General features: G+C 51.3%; 1 long non-coding RNA gene across 1 annotated transcript; it reads right to left on the reverse strand.

Annotated features, from left to right (window-relative positions):
• Positions 1 to 1,838: 1,838 nt before the first annotated feature.
• Positions 1,839 to 12,772, reverse strand: LOC124523577 (uncharacterized). Its single transcript, XR_006965037.1, has 3 exons — positions 12,685 to 12,772; positions 4,085 to 4,201; positions 1,839 to 1,904 (listed from the first exon to the last, which is right to left on the reverse strand). It is a non-coding gene; the product is annotated as an uncharacterized LOC124523577 (long non-coding RNA).
• Between the last annotated feature and the right edge of the window lie 789 nt (positions 12,773 to 13,561).

The following is a 13,561-nucleotide window of genomic DNA, read 5'->3' on the forward strand; positions in this document are numbered from 1 at the left end:
AGTGCTGCTCCAGACCTCTGGAATCAAGGGCTCCCGCTTTCGTCCTCCTTTGTCCACCTATACATTTCCTTCCTGGGCTCTACTCCCCACCCCTAGCCACCTCCAGTAAGCCCAGGCTTGGCCCCAAATGCCAAGCCCTCCCTTTGCTGGCTGGTCCCTGCCCATTTTCCAGTTCCTAAAGTCAGGCCTAGGGGCGGGGGTGAGCCTGGACTGGGGGCAGGGCTGGGCCCTGGGCTCAGCAGGCAGAGGGGGCCAAAGGGAGGAAGTGAAGAAAGCTGGCCACAAACTCCTCAGTGCAGCTGGGAAGCAGGGGGAGGTGGGGATGGGCCCCTAGCTCACAGGCAAAGGGACACTGAGGGTGGAGCCATGAGTCCTGCCAAAGCAGTCTCCGTCCCTGCTGTAAAGGCCAGCAAGTCAGAAGCCACCCTTCCCCCAGCCCAGGCCGGGACTAAAGGTCCCGCCAGCCCACTCCCCATGCGCCTTAAGAGAGGACAGCATCTCTCCCCAGGAATGTGGACCCCTAAAGAGGCCTAAGACATTGGCAGTAGGGGGAGGGGCGGCCGTGAGCCAATGCTGAGACCTGGCCTCAGCGGGCCTGGAGCTGGGCTCACAGGAGCAGAGGAGAGCTAGGGCCAGCAGGCCAGAAAAGAAACAAGGAAGTAGCAGCTCTGGTCCCATCAAGGTTAAAGAAAGCGATGCCTGTTACAAGGCAGGTCCCCTGGGAGACTGGGTGGAGCAGAGGCTAAGCGCAGACTATGGTGAGAGCTGCTAGACCAAACCCTGGGTCTGTTGGGACTTTCTACCGGTGACTCCAGACAAGTCATTTAACTTTCAGTGGTGAATTTTTCTTAGCTGTGACCTGTAGCTCTAACAACACCCCCCCCCCAGTTGAGTGTTTTGTGAAGGTTATGTAAATTAATGGCTGGAAAGAGGGCTCGGTACATTCTTTATCTGCAACAGAAGGTAAAGAAGCTTCCGGAAAACCCAATCCATGACATAAAAGCCCAGGGCCCCAAGGAAAGGGCATCCGGAGAGTCATTTGAGTTCCACCACGAGTGATTACTGTGAGCCTCTTTTGTGCCGGGCATCAAGCACAGATACAGGGATGTGGCAGTAAACAAAACATCGTCCTTGGTGGAATGCCCCATGCAGGTCAAGAGAAGGGGAAATGGGGTTCCTGGCAGAGGAGGAGTGTGAGCACGGGATCATAGGTGTCGGGCTTGGAATACAGGACTCACGTTTTCTGCCAGACGCAGCTGTCCCGACCCAAAACCCAGCCCTTCCCTTAGAAGAGGACATTCTGGCCAGAGAAAGAAGGAAAGACTCGGGCTTGAGCCTTTACTTGGCAAGATGGCCCCACAGACAGAGTGGTGTGTGGGAGCCGGGGGGACGTGCGGGCACAGGAGCACATGTTGCTACGTAGGACAGCTGAAGTTCTGAGGTCAACTCCTGCTCCACACTCGCTGTCTGTGCTGGTGGTTCTCCATTTCTCCCTCCTCCCATTCATTCTCCTCCCTCTCTGCCCCTACAGACACATCCCCCTGGCGGCCTCTGGGGTCAGCCAATGAGAGGCACAGGCGAGGCCTGGAAGGCAGGAGAGGAGAGTGACTAGGGGTATTTCTTCCCTCCTTCTGCTCACCTGGCTCCCGTGATGACGCTATTCCTTCCCCTTGTCCTCTCAGCCCAGGAGTGGTGATGGCTTCCCACCCTTGCTAGTCCCTGGTCTTCAACATCCCTTGTTGATTCTCTTACCGCCGAGTCTGCAGGTCGATGTGTGTGTGCGCCTGACGTATGCACGGTGCCCGGCCCACAGAAGACCCCAACATAAGTTGCCTCCCGCTCTTTACCTGCTTCAGGTTGCACTGCCAATAGCAGCAGGTTGGTTTTCTCTCTGGATTTGCTGGCTGGGAGCAAAAGGCAGTTGTGAGGAGGGAGAGACAGAGAGGATTAGTAAATGATTAATTTCTTGTACTTCACTTGATATCTTTCAAACCATACTGGTTGTGACAAATGAAATGAGATACTACAAAGGTATAAAAACAAAGCTTATCGTTTACATCTGCCCCAGGCCCTTCCCTTGCCCATGTACTGCCACCCCCAGGTGACCAAGGGTGACACGGGTATGCTCTTCCACACCCTTCACCTGGCTCACACAACCATATGCAAGCATGTGTAGACCATGCGATTTCGTTTAGAGCTGGCATTTTGCAACAGGCTGTGCAGGATCCCAGCCCCCATCCCCCCCCCCCCCAACCCTTGTCAACTTGCCCCTGAGTCCACAATCTCAGCAGCTCCTCTCTCAGCCTCCCGATTCCCCCAGGACCCTCCCTCCCCACTCACAACATCATATCCACCCCAGGCAAAGGCTACCCCTGGCTGACCAGCTGAGCTGCTACAGCAGGTGGGGGCTGTGTTGTTTATCAGAGATCTGAGATTTGAATTTCACAACTGTATCCCACAGCCTGGCTACCCCTCCCCCAAATTCAGAGTAGGTAGCCCACCGGTCCCCCTCCAGGAAGGTCATCCTTTGCCTGTCCTTAAAATGCCCGCCAAGGTCCACCTTACGATGTTCCAGGCTCTGTGCCAAGCTGCGGCACAACTGCTCAGTACGAAATACCAGTCCCCACACTTGACCAACACTGCACAGATTAATATTCACAGCTGGAACCGAATACTTCCTTGTTGGATTGAACCTGCTGGGATTTTAGGAGTGTGTGTACATTTGTTGTTTTGATTTTGGCATAGAGAGACCGATGCAATCAGATTGCATATCTGAATCCTGCAGCAGAGCAAGGACCTGGGGGGGGGGGGGAGCGGGGGCGGGGAGGTTTCCAGGAGCCCATACAGGGACCTCCAAGCCTTGAGGTTCTCCAGCCTGGAGGGGAGCTTGCCAGTCATTCTTGTGCTTATTCCAACCTAGGGTGTCTTCAATCTCTTTTGTGACTTTCATTTCTCAAGCTAAGAAGTTGGGGGAAGAGGAGACAAGATACATACGTGTAGCTTCCTGCTGGCAGTTCCCTCTTCTTCCCACCCATTTCTCTTCTTGCTGTCCTTAATGGCTCCAACAGGCAAGGAAACGGGGGCTTGGAGAGTTTAAGCAGCCTAGGCAAGCTCACTCAGCTGGAGAGCGGGGGACTGGCGCTCCACCAGAGCTCTGACGCCTAACCGCTATGGAGATGTTGTTGATCTTCACCCACCACCCATGACTCCTGCACACGGGGAACTTCCGCTTCTCCTCGGTTCTCCCACAGCACTGGGAATGCATGCAGTTACAAGATTTATGCGTGCAAAATTTACAAGATTTATGCTCCCTCGCACAGTGGGCTGGGAGCGCCCCTCCAGCAGGTCCACTTTGCCAGCTCCGCCCCTTTCTGCTTTAATCCCAGGGTATGGCCATGGGGGTTGCTTGGCAGGTACCGGTGGATGGGCACACACAGGGGTCTCTCTTCCCACTGCCTCAACCCCATTATAAAATCCAAAGATTGGGTTGGGGTTACTGAGTCTCAGAAGTTCCTTTGGCCCCTATTCCTGCGATCCTGGGTCAGGGCCCCAGACTTCAGATCCCAAACAGAGGCAAAGCCTATCATTGACAGCCTGCGTCAGAACTGACCCAACTCAATTTGTGGCTCTGAGGAGCCAGATGGAGGCTGGTCAGTAAGGGACATTGCCTACACTTGCCCAAGGCCCTCTGCTTTGGATTAGCTCAGCACCCCTCTCTGGACTCCCTTGGCAGTCAGGGTCCACACTTGCCTTCCCACATAGGCTGGCCACTGGAGTTTGGACCAAGACTGGTCAAGGGGGTTCTTCTGGTCAAGCAACTGGTCTCACCCAGCACCACAGCCCCACCCCACAGTTTTAGAGAAAAACAAGAGCTAGAATAGGGACTGAGGGAAAGGAATAGCAGCTCTTCCTTCCAGGTAATGTGAAGAGAGGGATCAGATGACAAGGAGGAGAGGCCAGCAGATCAAAACCACAGCTGGACTACCATGAGGCACCAGATGTCCTAATACCCACAAATAACCTCAGGTTCCCTTTTTATGGTTTTTGTTTTGGTAACAGCTTTATTGAAATATAATTCACATACCATAAATCCACCTGTTGAAAGAGCACAATTCAGAGCCCACAAGATGGCGGCAGCGTGACCTTCTGGGGCTGCTGGGCAGGAGCTGTGTGGAGGCTCCAGGTGTTTCGGGGTGCGATCCTGGCCCACCAGGGAGAAGGTTACACACATCCGTCATGTTTATGATAATAACGATTAGGAAAATTCGATTTGTAGGTCACCAGAAAGAGGCGAATGAAAACTTTGCCATTGATTTGATAGCTGAGCAGCCCATGAGTGAAGTTGAAAGTCATGTGATCACATGTGACAGCAGCAGCGGGGGCGGGGAAGGGGGCACCTGACAGTGTAGACAGTGTATATAAAGCTGAACAAAGAAACTAAAAACTGGGACGTGTGGCTGTGGTGGACTGCAGCTGCGACAGCACCGTCACTAAAGCCAGCCCTGCACCTCGTCCAGTCTGTGCACGCGGGCTTCCCAGGGCACTGCTGGTGCCCAATAAAGGATGTTGTCATGGGGGGGGGCGGGGAGAAGTATACAATTCAGTAATTGGGTATAGTCACATGGCTGTGAATATACTAAACTATCACCACGATCAACTGTTAGAACATTTCGTCACCCCCAAGGAATCCCTGTACCCTTTGCAGTCACCCTCTATTTCCTACCGCAACCCATTCCCCAGCCCCAGGCAACCAACCACTCATTTTCACTTCTGTACGGATTCATGTGCCTATTCTGGACATTTCATCTGAGTAAATTTTACAACATGTGGTCCTTTGTGTCCCACTTCTTTCACTTAGCCTATTTTCTTTTTTATTTATTTATTTTTTTTAATTTTTTTTTTCAACGTTTATTTATTTTTGGGACAGAGAGAGACAGAGCATGAACGGGCGAGGGGCAGAGAGAGAGGGAGACACAGAATCGGAAACAGGCTCCAGGCTCCAAGCCATCAGCCCAGAGCCTGACGCGGGGCTCGAACTCACAGACCGCGAGATCGTGACCTGGCTGAAGTCGGACGCTTAACCGACTGCGCCACCCAGGCGCCCCGCACTTAGCCTATTTTCAAGGATCTTCCGTGTTGTCGCATGTATCAGTACCTTGTTCCTTTCTACTGCCGAATAACATTCCAGTTTTTATTTTTTTATTCCATATTTTATTTATTCACTCATCAGTTGATAAGCATTTGGATTGTTTCCACTTTGGGGCTATTATGAATATTCACGTGCAAGTTTTTTTGTGGATTTATGCATCAACGTCTCTTGGGTGTCTGCCAGGTGGGATCGCTGCATCATGTGGTAACTCTATCTTTAACCTTTTCAGGAAGTGCCAAATTGTTTTCCTAAGTGGCTGTACCACTTTACATTCCCACCAGCAGTATATGAGGGTTCCGATTTCTCCACATTCTCTACAACACTCATTATTGTCTGACTTTTTTTTTTTAATATCCATCCTCGTGGGTGTAAAGTGGTATCCCAGTGTGGTTTTGATTTGCATTTCCCTAATGACTCATGATGTTGACATCTTTACATGTGCTGATTAGTCATTTATATAACTTCTCTGGAGGAATGTCTATTCAAATCCTTTCCCCAAGTTTAACTGAGTTGTCTTTTTGTTTATTCAGTGTAAGAGTTCTTTGTATATTACAAAGAACAAAGATTTGTAAATTACAAATCACTTATCAGGTATATGGCTAACCCCTGTTTTCTTCCATTCTGTGGGGTGACTCTTTTCTTACTGTGTCCTTTGCAGCACAAAAGCTTTTAATTTTGATGAAGCTGAAGTTCAATTTATCTGTTTTTTTTTCTTTTGTTGCTTTACTTCAAGTGTCATATGTAGAGAACCATCACCTAATCCAAAGTTAAGATTTATTCCTATATTTTCTTATGGTATTAGCTCTTACATATAGGTCTTTGATCCATTTTGAGTTAAATTTTTTTTTTAATTTTTTTTTTCAACGTTTATTTATTTTTGGGACAGAGAGAGACAGAGCATGAACGGGGGAGGGGCAGAGAGAGAGGGAGACACAGAATCGGAAACAGGCTCCAGGCTCTGAGCCATCAGCCCAGAGCCCGACGCGGGGCTCGAACTCCCGGACCGCGAGATCGTGACCTGGCTGAAGTCGGACGCTTAACCGACTGCGCCACCCAGGCGCCCCATTTTGAGTTAATTTTTGTATGTGCTGTGAACTATAGCTCTTTTGTTAGGTGCATATCTGTTTCTAATTGTCACCACTTAGATAATTAAACTTCTATCACGATAAAATGTCCCTCTTTATCTTTAGTAACTTCCTTTGTTTTAAAATCTATTGGGTCTGGGGGTGCCTGGGTAGCTCAGCAGGTTAAGCATCCAACTCTTGAGTTCGGCTCAGGTCATGATCTCACAGTTCATGAGTTCATGCCCGGCATCCAGCTCTGTGCTGGAAGCATGGACCCTGCATGGGATTCTTTCTCTCCCTGTCTCTCCCCGGCTTGCTCTCTCTCTCTCTCTCTCTCTCTCTCTCCCTCTCTCTCAAAATAAATAAATAAACATTAAAAATTAAAAAAAAAAAAAACAAAACGGGGCACCTGGGTGGCTCAGTCGGTTAAGCAACCGACTTTGGCTCAGGTCATGATCTCATGGTTCGTGAGTTCAAGCCCCGCGTTGGGCTCTGTGCTGACAGCTTGGAGCCTGGAGCCTGCTTTGGATTCTGTGTCTCCCCTCTCTCTCTGCCCCTCTTCCACTCATGCTCTTTCTCTGTCTCTCAAAAACTGAATAAATGTTTAAAAATTTTTAAATAAAATAAACAAATTGAAAAAAAAAACCCAAAGACACAAATAGATGTAAAAAGCTATATCATGCAAATAGCAACCATGAGAAAACTTGAGAGGCTATACTAATATCAGACCCAGTCGATTTTTTTAAGGTTTAAAGCAGAACGTTTATGTTTAATATATACAGTAAATGTAAATTTAAATTAACCATTAGATTTCTAACATATACCATCATCATAATACTTTTTTAATTGAAACACAATATTGTATTAGTTTCAGGTGCCCAACATAGTGATTCCATATTTATATACATTACAGGATGGTCACCACCAAGTCTAGCTGCCATCTATCACATACAAAGTTGTGGGGTGCCTGGGTGGCTCAGTCGGTTAAGCATCCGACTGAGGTCACTATCTTGTGGTCTGTGAGTTCGAGCCCCGCTTCGGGCTCTGGGCTGATGGCTCAGAGCCTGGAGCCTGCTTTGCATTCTGTGTCTCCCTCTCTCTCTGCCCCTCCCCCGTTCATGCTCTTTCTCTCAAAAATAAATAAACGTTAAAAAACAAATTCAAAGTTGTTACAACATTATTTTCTTTATTCCCCTGTGCTATACTAGACCCGATAGATTTTTTTTTAATTTTTAAAAATGTTTATGCATTTTGAGAGAGAGAAAAAGAGGGAGAGAGAGAGAGAGCACCCTTATATCTTTAAATCTAAAATCTGTCTCCTATAGATAGCATATTGCCGGATATTGGTGTCGGATCTGATGGTCTCTGCCTTTTAATTGGATTCTTTAATCCGTTCACATTATTGATAGTTGTATTTGCCATCTTGCTAGTTTTCTAAATATCTCATGTCTTTTTTGTTCCTCTATTTCTCCCAGACTGCCTTCTTTTACAATGTGAGTATTTTCTAATATAAGATTTAAATTATTCCTAAATGTTTTTTTTTATACCTACTTATTTAGTAGTTTTCTTAGTGGTTGCTCTAGGCTAACTGTGGACAGCTTACTATACTGTCTTCCTGTCCCATCCAGGTAAGATGTCCCCAGGGAAGGTCCTGGGCCGAGTGTGTGGGCAGGAAAGCTGCCTGAGCAAGAATGGCCTTGGAAAAGGGATGCCACCGAGAAGGACTGAGGCATTGAGATGGCCACATGGTGGCCCCAGTGAGCGATACGGAGGATGCAGCTTTGATGGAGCATTTGGGGGGTTGCATGGCCCTAGGCATCACCTCGGATTTCCTGAGTCAGATGTTCAGGCCCAGGAAAGCAAGTGTCCTAAGGTCTGGGAGCAGCTCATTGGTAGCCCTGGGGTCAGGCTGCCCTGGCAACTGCCCCTGCTGCTCCTTCCTACACCTTAAGTACTTCTCGGTATAACCCCTGAGCTCGTCCACATTCCCTTCTGCCCCCAGAGACAAACAGGCTGTGGGGGCAGGGCTCCGTGGCAATGGTAGCTACCTTCTGCCCTTTCCCTAGAGTATCCTAAAATTCGAAGCCTGAGCTAAGCTGGGCTGGAGGGTAGGCAAAGCATGGAGTGGGGGGATTTGAACATGAGGAAGCTTGGCGGGGGACAGTCGCAGAAGGCTTCCGCCTATCTCATTCAACCAGCGGCCCTGCTAAGAAAGCAAACGGTCTCTATTGGAACCCCACTGTCAGTGCATCTGGAAATCTTTGGGAACAGACCTGGGAGCAGGGAACGGGTGGAGCACAGGACAAGGTGAAGACCGAGGTCACTCACACACCAGGGATCAGTTCACTCACTGGGGATAGGGCTCCGTACTACTCACTCAGACTTCTATGAAGGCCGCGACTGAAGACTGGGTCGGGGCAAGGCTGAAGCATAATGAGGGGTACACTGCCCTTGAACCCACACCCCAGGCCCCTGACCCTCATCCCAAGTGATGCTCAGTCCCATGATTTGCTGCCTTCCAAGCTCCAGTCCAAAGTAGAAGTGGGGGATGTGATCTCTGAGGACCCCCAAGAGAGACCTCTCAGAAGGGGACCTGCCTTACGCCTCCCACCCTCCCATCCTGACCCGCACCGCAACCCCAGTGCTGGTTCTTGGACTCCAGAAACTGAGCCTTCATGAGGTTTTCCCCATGAGATTTGGGGCTCCCCACCTCTCTGCCTCTGCCCCCTCGGACTCACAATAGCCTTCGCTAAACACCCAGCCTAATTGAAAGAGGCACAGGGTGCGGGAGGGGTGGTTTGCAACCTGACAAAGTATCTAGGTCAGACAATGCACATGTGCAAGTGTTCACGCGCCCAGCACAATGCCAGGCCCCTCCTGGCACTGCCAGCCGCGGAAGGGAAAGCCGCCCCCTCCCCATCAATCGCCACCATCCCTACCTCCCAGGGCACTCTGAGAACATTCGAGGTCCCGAGGCCAAGCTCTGCTCCTCCCACCAGGAGGCTTGCGCTGGGGAGCTGGTGCTACTCTGCAGATGTGCACACTATACTAATTGGGGTGACAGGTCCCTCGGTCTCCAGTCTCCACCCTGCTGTCCCTCACCTCCCCTCCCCTGCAGCATCAACACCCAACTGAACCCAGCCCTGAGTGGCCCAGATGGAGAAGGTGGGGCCTTGGTGAGGGGTGGGGGTGGAGCTAGGGGGTGGGCAGCCCCTGAGTGTGTTTCCAGTGAGAGGGAGGAGAAGCAAGGCCTCCCGGGCAGGGCAGGGCAGGGCCACACAGGCTCCCCAGTGCCTGATGGCACCCCCGCCCCTGCCTTGGCCTCTGCTTCTCTAGCTCAGGGTCCTTTGCAGGGCCTCGAAGTGGGTACTTAGGAAACAGTCCTTAAAGGCCTAGAAGGGTGGAAATCCTGGGGAAAATAATCCACCTTGTTCTTAGTGCCAGCACGAGCCAGCCTCTTCCCATTATATCCGTCACTCATCCATCCTCAAATTCGTCATTCATTCATTCATTCATTCGTTCATTCAGGAACTCCCAGCCTGGAAGAGCAGCTGGGAGGCTTGGTTGCCCCCGGGGGAGAAGCCTGAGGTAACCTTGGGCCCTAGGGCATGTCCCCCAAACCCCCCCCCATCAGATTCCTCCCTTTCTCTCTGCTTGCCACCCCTCCCCCCATCCATCCTCTGCTTTCTTCTGCCTCACTCCATGCCCCAAGGAGGCTGGCCTCCTCAGTCCGCATGCCCCTGGCTCTCTTGGTCTCTGGATTCTGGGTGGCTTTGGCTAGGGGGAGGCAGTGGCAAGAGATAGGGGGACAGGGATACGGAACAGACAGTGCCGTCGCCTTGCTGTGGCAGGTCCTGGAGGTTGTCCCTCAGAGGGTAGTAATGGTTCCCGATGATGCTAAGCCCTGGGTGCCTGGACATTCCCCACTGGCTTTCGTAACCCTGTTTAACACTTCTGCGAACTTGCCTCCATTTAATGCCACCTGTGTCCTGCCAGGGCCCCAACTTGTCCGCCTGTCACCCGCAGCCACCCATACTGAGGGTGGGCCCTTTGTCTGAGCCCCTGGGACAGTCAGAGAGCTTGACAGAAGTCAGCCTCTCGAGAGCTGGGAGGAAGTCAGGGAGGCACAGCAGGGCCCTGACAAGCCAGGCTGGAGGGAGGGAGACACAAAGGGTAGGGACAAGGTGCCACTCCTGCCTTTCTGGGAAGGATGTATTCCTTTTCTTTGCTTCTCTTTGTTTAATTACTTAGAAATTTTATTTTAGGTTTATTTAAAGAGTTCTCTAAGACATATTTATCACATTTGGGTCTTTTGCTTGCGTAAAAAGGAAACTACAAACTAAATTTGTTAAGCTATTCCTAAAACTTCTTGACATTTAGAATTTGGCTCTTCTTTCTTTTTAATTACTTACTTAATTCACGTAATCTGCCCCCACAGCCAACGTGGGGCTCGAACTCACAACCCCAAGATCAAGTTTCACACGCTTCTCCTGAGCCAGCCAGGCGCCCATAGAATTTGGCCCTTCTGAATCACTTTTTACAGTTTTGTCATTTCCATACAATAAAACTCATTCTTTTTAGTGTACCCACTAATCTGAGTCTTCCCACCGCTTCGTGCTGCTCCTTTGTGGTCAGCCCCATCCCTGTACCCCCAACCCCTGGTCTGTTCTCTGATCCTACAATTTCTCATGGGCTTGTCCCTGAGGAAGAGAGGGTGAGGCAGCTGGGCAGTAGGCAGCCTCCCTGAGGGGCTGTGGTCATTCTCTGAACACCCGGGCCACCTTTCTACACAGACAACACCCTGGGGCCTGGGCACGGGAAGGAGGCCCCCAGCTGCCAACACCCTCCACCCTCCCCCTCACTTGTGGCCCAGTGGAGAGGAAGAGTTGGAGTCATGTCTAGGGGGTGCAGCACCCCAGGGAGCTCTGGGTGGCCAGGGTGGACTGATCTGCATGCCTCCCTGACTGCCCTGGGGACTCAGCAAGGACAGGTGGTCGTAGGGAGGCAGCCACCCAGAACCAACAGAACACAGGACATGCCCTACCCAGCAGCTACTGCTACATTTATATCACTATCATTTCTTCTACTCTGTGTCAGTCACCGGGCTAGACCTCATCCTCACCATTGAACAGCAGCACTTTGTTGTTGACAGGGCAATATTGACCCTATTTTTCAAATGAGGACACTGAAGGCTAGAGAGGGTGAATACCTCTCCAGGCCATCCAGTTAGGACCTGAACCCCGGTGTGTCTGACTCCGGCATGATCAGACGTCACTTATGGTTTAGTGTGGTTCACATCCCTGGCTAGTTGCTGTGTGCCTTTGGGTGAACCACCTAACCTTGCTGAACTTCAGGGTCTTCATCTGTAAAATGAATGTGATACATTCTCCTGCCTTCTACGGTTGCCATGAAAATCAAATGTGACCCCAGTGTTTGGTGCAAAGTAGGTTACATGTTAAATATTGGTAGGGGGTGCGTTATTTCCCCTCAAATCCGTACGTTAAAGTCCTAACCCAGTACCTCAGAATGTGGCCTTATTTGTACATAGGATCGTGGCAGATGTAATTATTTAGGTTAAGATGAAGTCATTAGGGTGGGCCCTAATCCAATATGACTAACATCCTCATGAAAAGGGAAATTTGGACACAGGACACAGAGATACGACATGGGGAAAGGCACCATGTGAAGATTGAGGCAGAGATCGGGGCGGTGCTTCTATCAGCCGAGGATGATACTAAGACTACAAAGAAGTACACAGATTAACTTGTTCAAGTTCACGGGGTTAGCAAGTTTCTCAGCTTGCCTCTTTGTAAAGGGAGATACTAATAATGCCCACTTCATGTTGGCTGCTCATGGCAATTACATGCAGTAATAACATGAAACATGCTTAGTAGCGTGTAGCATGTATTAAGGGCTCATTAGGATCGTCTGGTTGTAGCTGCTCCTCAGATCAGCCCGGCATGGGGCCTGCCCCCTCCACACCACATCCATTTCCAACACCGCCTTGACCCAGCATTCCCGTGGGGCAGGCGGTGACCACTCCTGGCTCTTCTCCAAGGCCTGGGATAGGCTGTTCCTCTGCAAGGGGCCTGCGGCCCTACCGTCTCTCCCCTGAACCCCGGGCCCCGAATCGCAGTGAGGACGCAGGATTGAGCGCTTGCTCTCTGGATGGCCAAGTCCCAGGTGGGACCCAGGAGCCCCGGGATCACTGTCCCCCTGCCCAGTTCTTTTGGACGCTCTGTGACCTGCTACTTGCAAAGCCAAGCCTTTGCAGTGTGTTGGGGGGTGGGGGGTGGGCATGATGAAGAAGCCCCTGGGAGCTCTTTCCTGCTTGAGCAGGTAGCTCGTTCTTCCTGTCTCCGTGATGGGCCCCGGATAACTGTCAAGTCATGTCAGTCCCCCTGCAGATCTGGAAGAATGCGCTGCCCCAGCAAAGAAGAAGGAGGATAGGCTGAGAGAAACAGGACATACGTGGCCTTCCAGACTGGCACAGATCAGTGGAGACTCCTGAATCCCACAGGCCCACCAGCATCCATGTGGCTGCAGTCGGCCTGGCATGGGGACTTGGGCGGGCATCAGAGTTCCAGTTGGCTCCTGGCTTGGAGACCTGTGAAACAACGAGGTTCCAGAACACTGGCCTGGTAAGAACCACCGCCGGACTCCCCTTCAGAGAGGCCTGACAGCCCCCTCTTCTCTGGGACCCAAGAGAACAGTGTAGGCCTGTCCTAGGAGCCTCTCAGGGTCCTTTAGCCCCTAGAACTTTGTGCTTTCTTGACTTTTCACTGCTGGCATCCGAAGCTACCAGAGCAGTAATCTGGGGACACCCCAACCCAGCACCCCCCCCCAGAGGCCTGACCCCCAGGAAATAGTCCAGAAGTGTCTGCTTGGCAGGAATCAAGCACCTGTTCCCACAGTTCTGTTTGGCTCCCACCAGCCCCCAAGAGCTCCCACTCCTCCCCCCCACCTCTAGTGGGAGATGCTCAACCCACACCCCCCCACCCAGCCTGCCTTGTAGAAGGCCAAAGAGGGGCAGCGGACATCCCCCTTCCGCGATGAAGTGTTGAGAGGCCACGCAGGATGAATGTCATGCCTCGTGGCCCCATCCCATGACCTCATGCTTCAGCTGCTCCAGGCCACACAGAACACCTCTTCCGGAGTCCCAGAGCCAACCCTAGTCCTCTGTCATCTGCCTACCACCCTGAGGGCTAGACGTGAGTTGGGAGCACCCCTATGCCTTTGGGCTGACCCTGACATCCTAGACAGAATTGACTCCCTCCCTCACTTCTCACCTCAGACGGACACCAGTCCTGCCCCGGGCAGGGTCCCATGCACTGACTGGTTCTAAGCT

Source organism: Lynx rufus, unplaced genomic scaffold, assembly GCF_022079265.1.
Source record: "Lynx rufus isolate CCGP_SWC_20201006 ecotype Redwood Valley unplaced genomic scaffold, mLynRuf1.p SCAF_4, whole genome shotgun sequence".
In the NCBI taxonomy this organism is placed as follows: domain Eukaryota; kingdom Metazoa; phylum Chordata; class Mammalia; order Carnivora; family Felidae; genus Lynx; species Lynx rufus.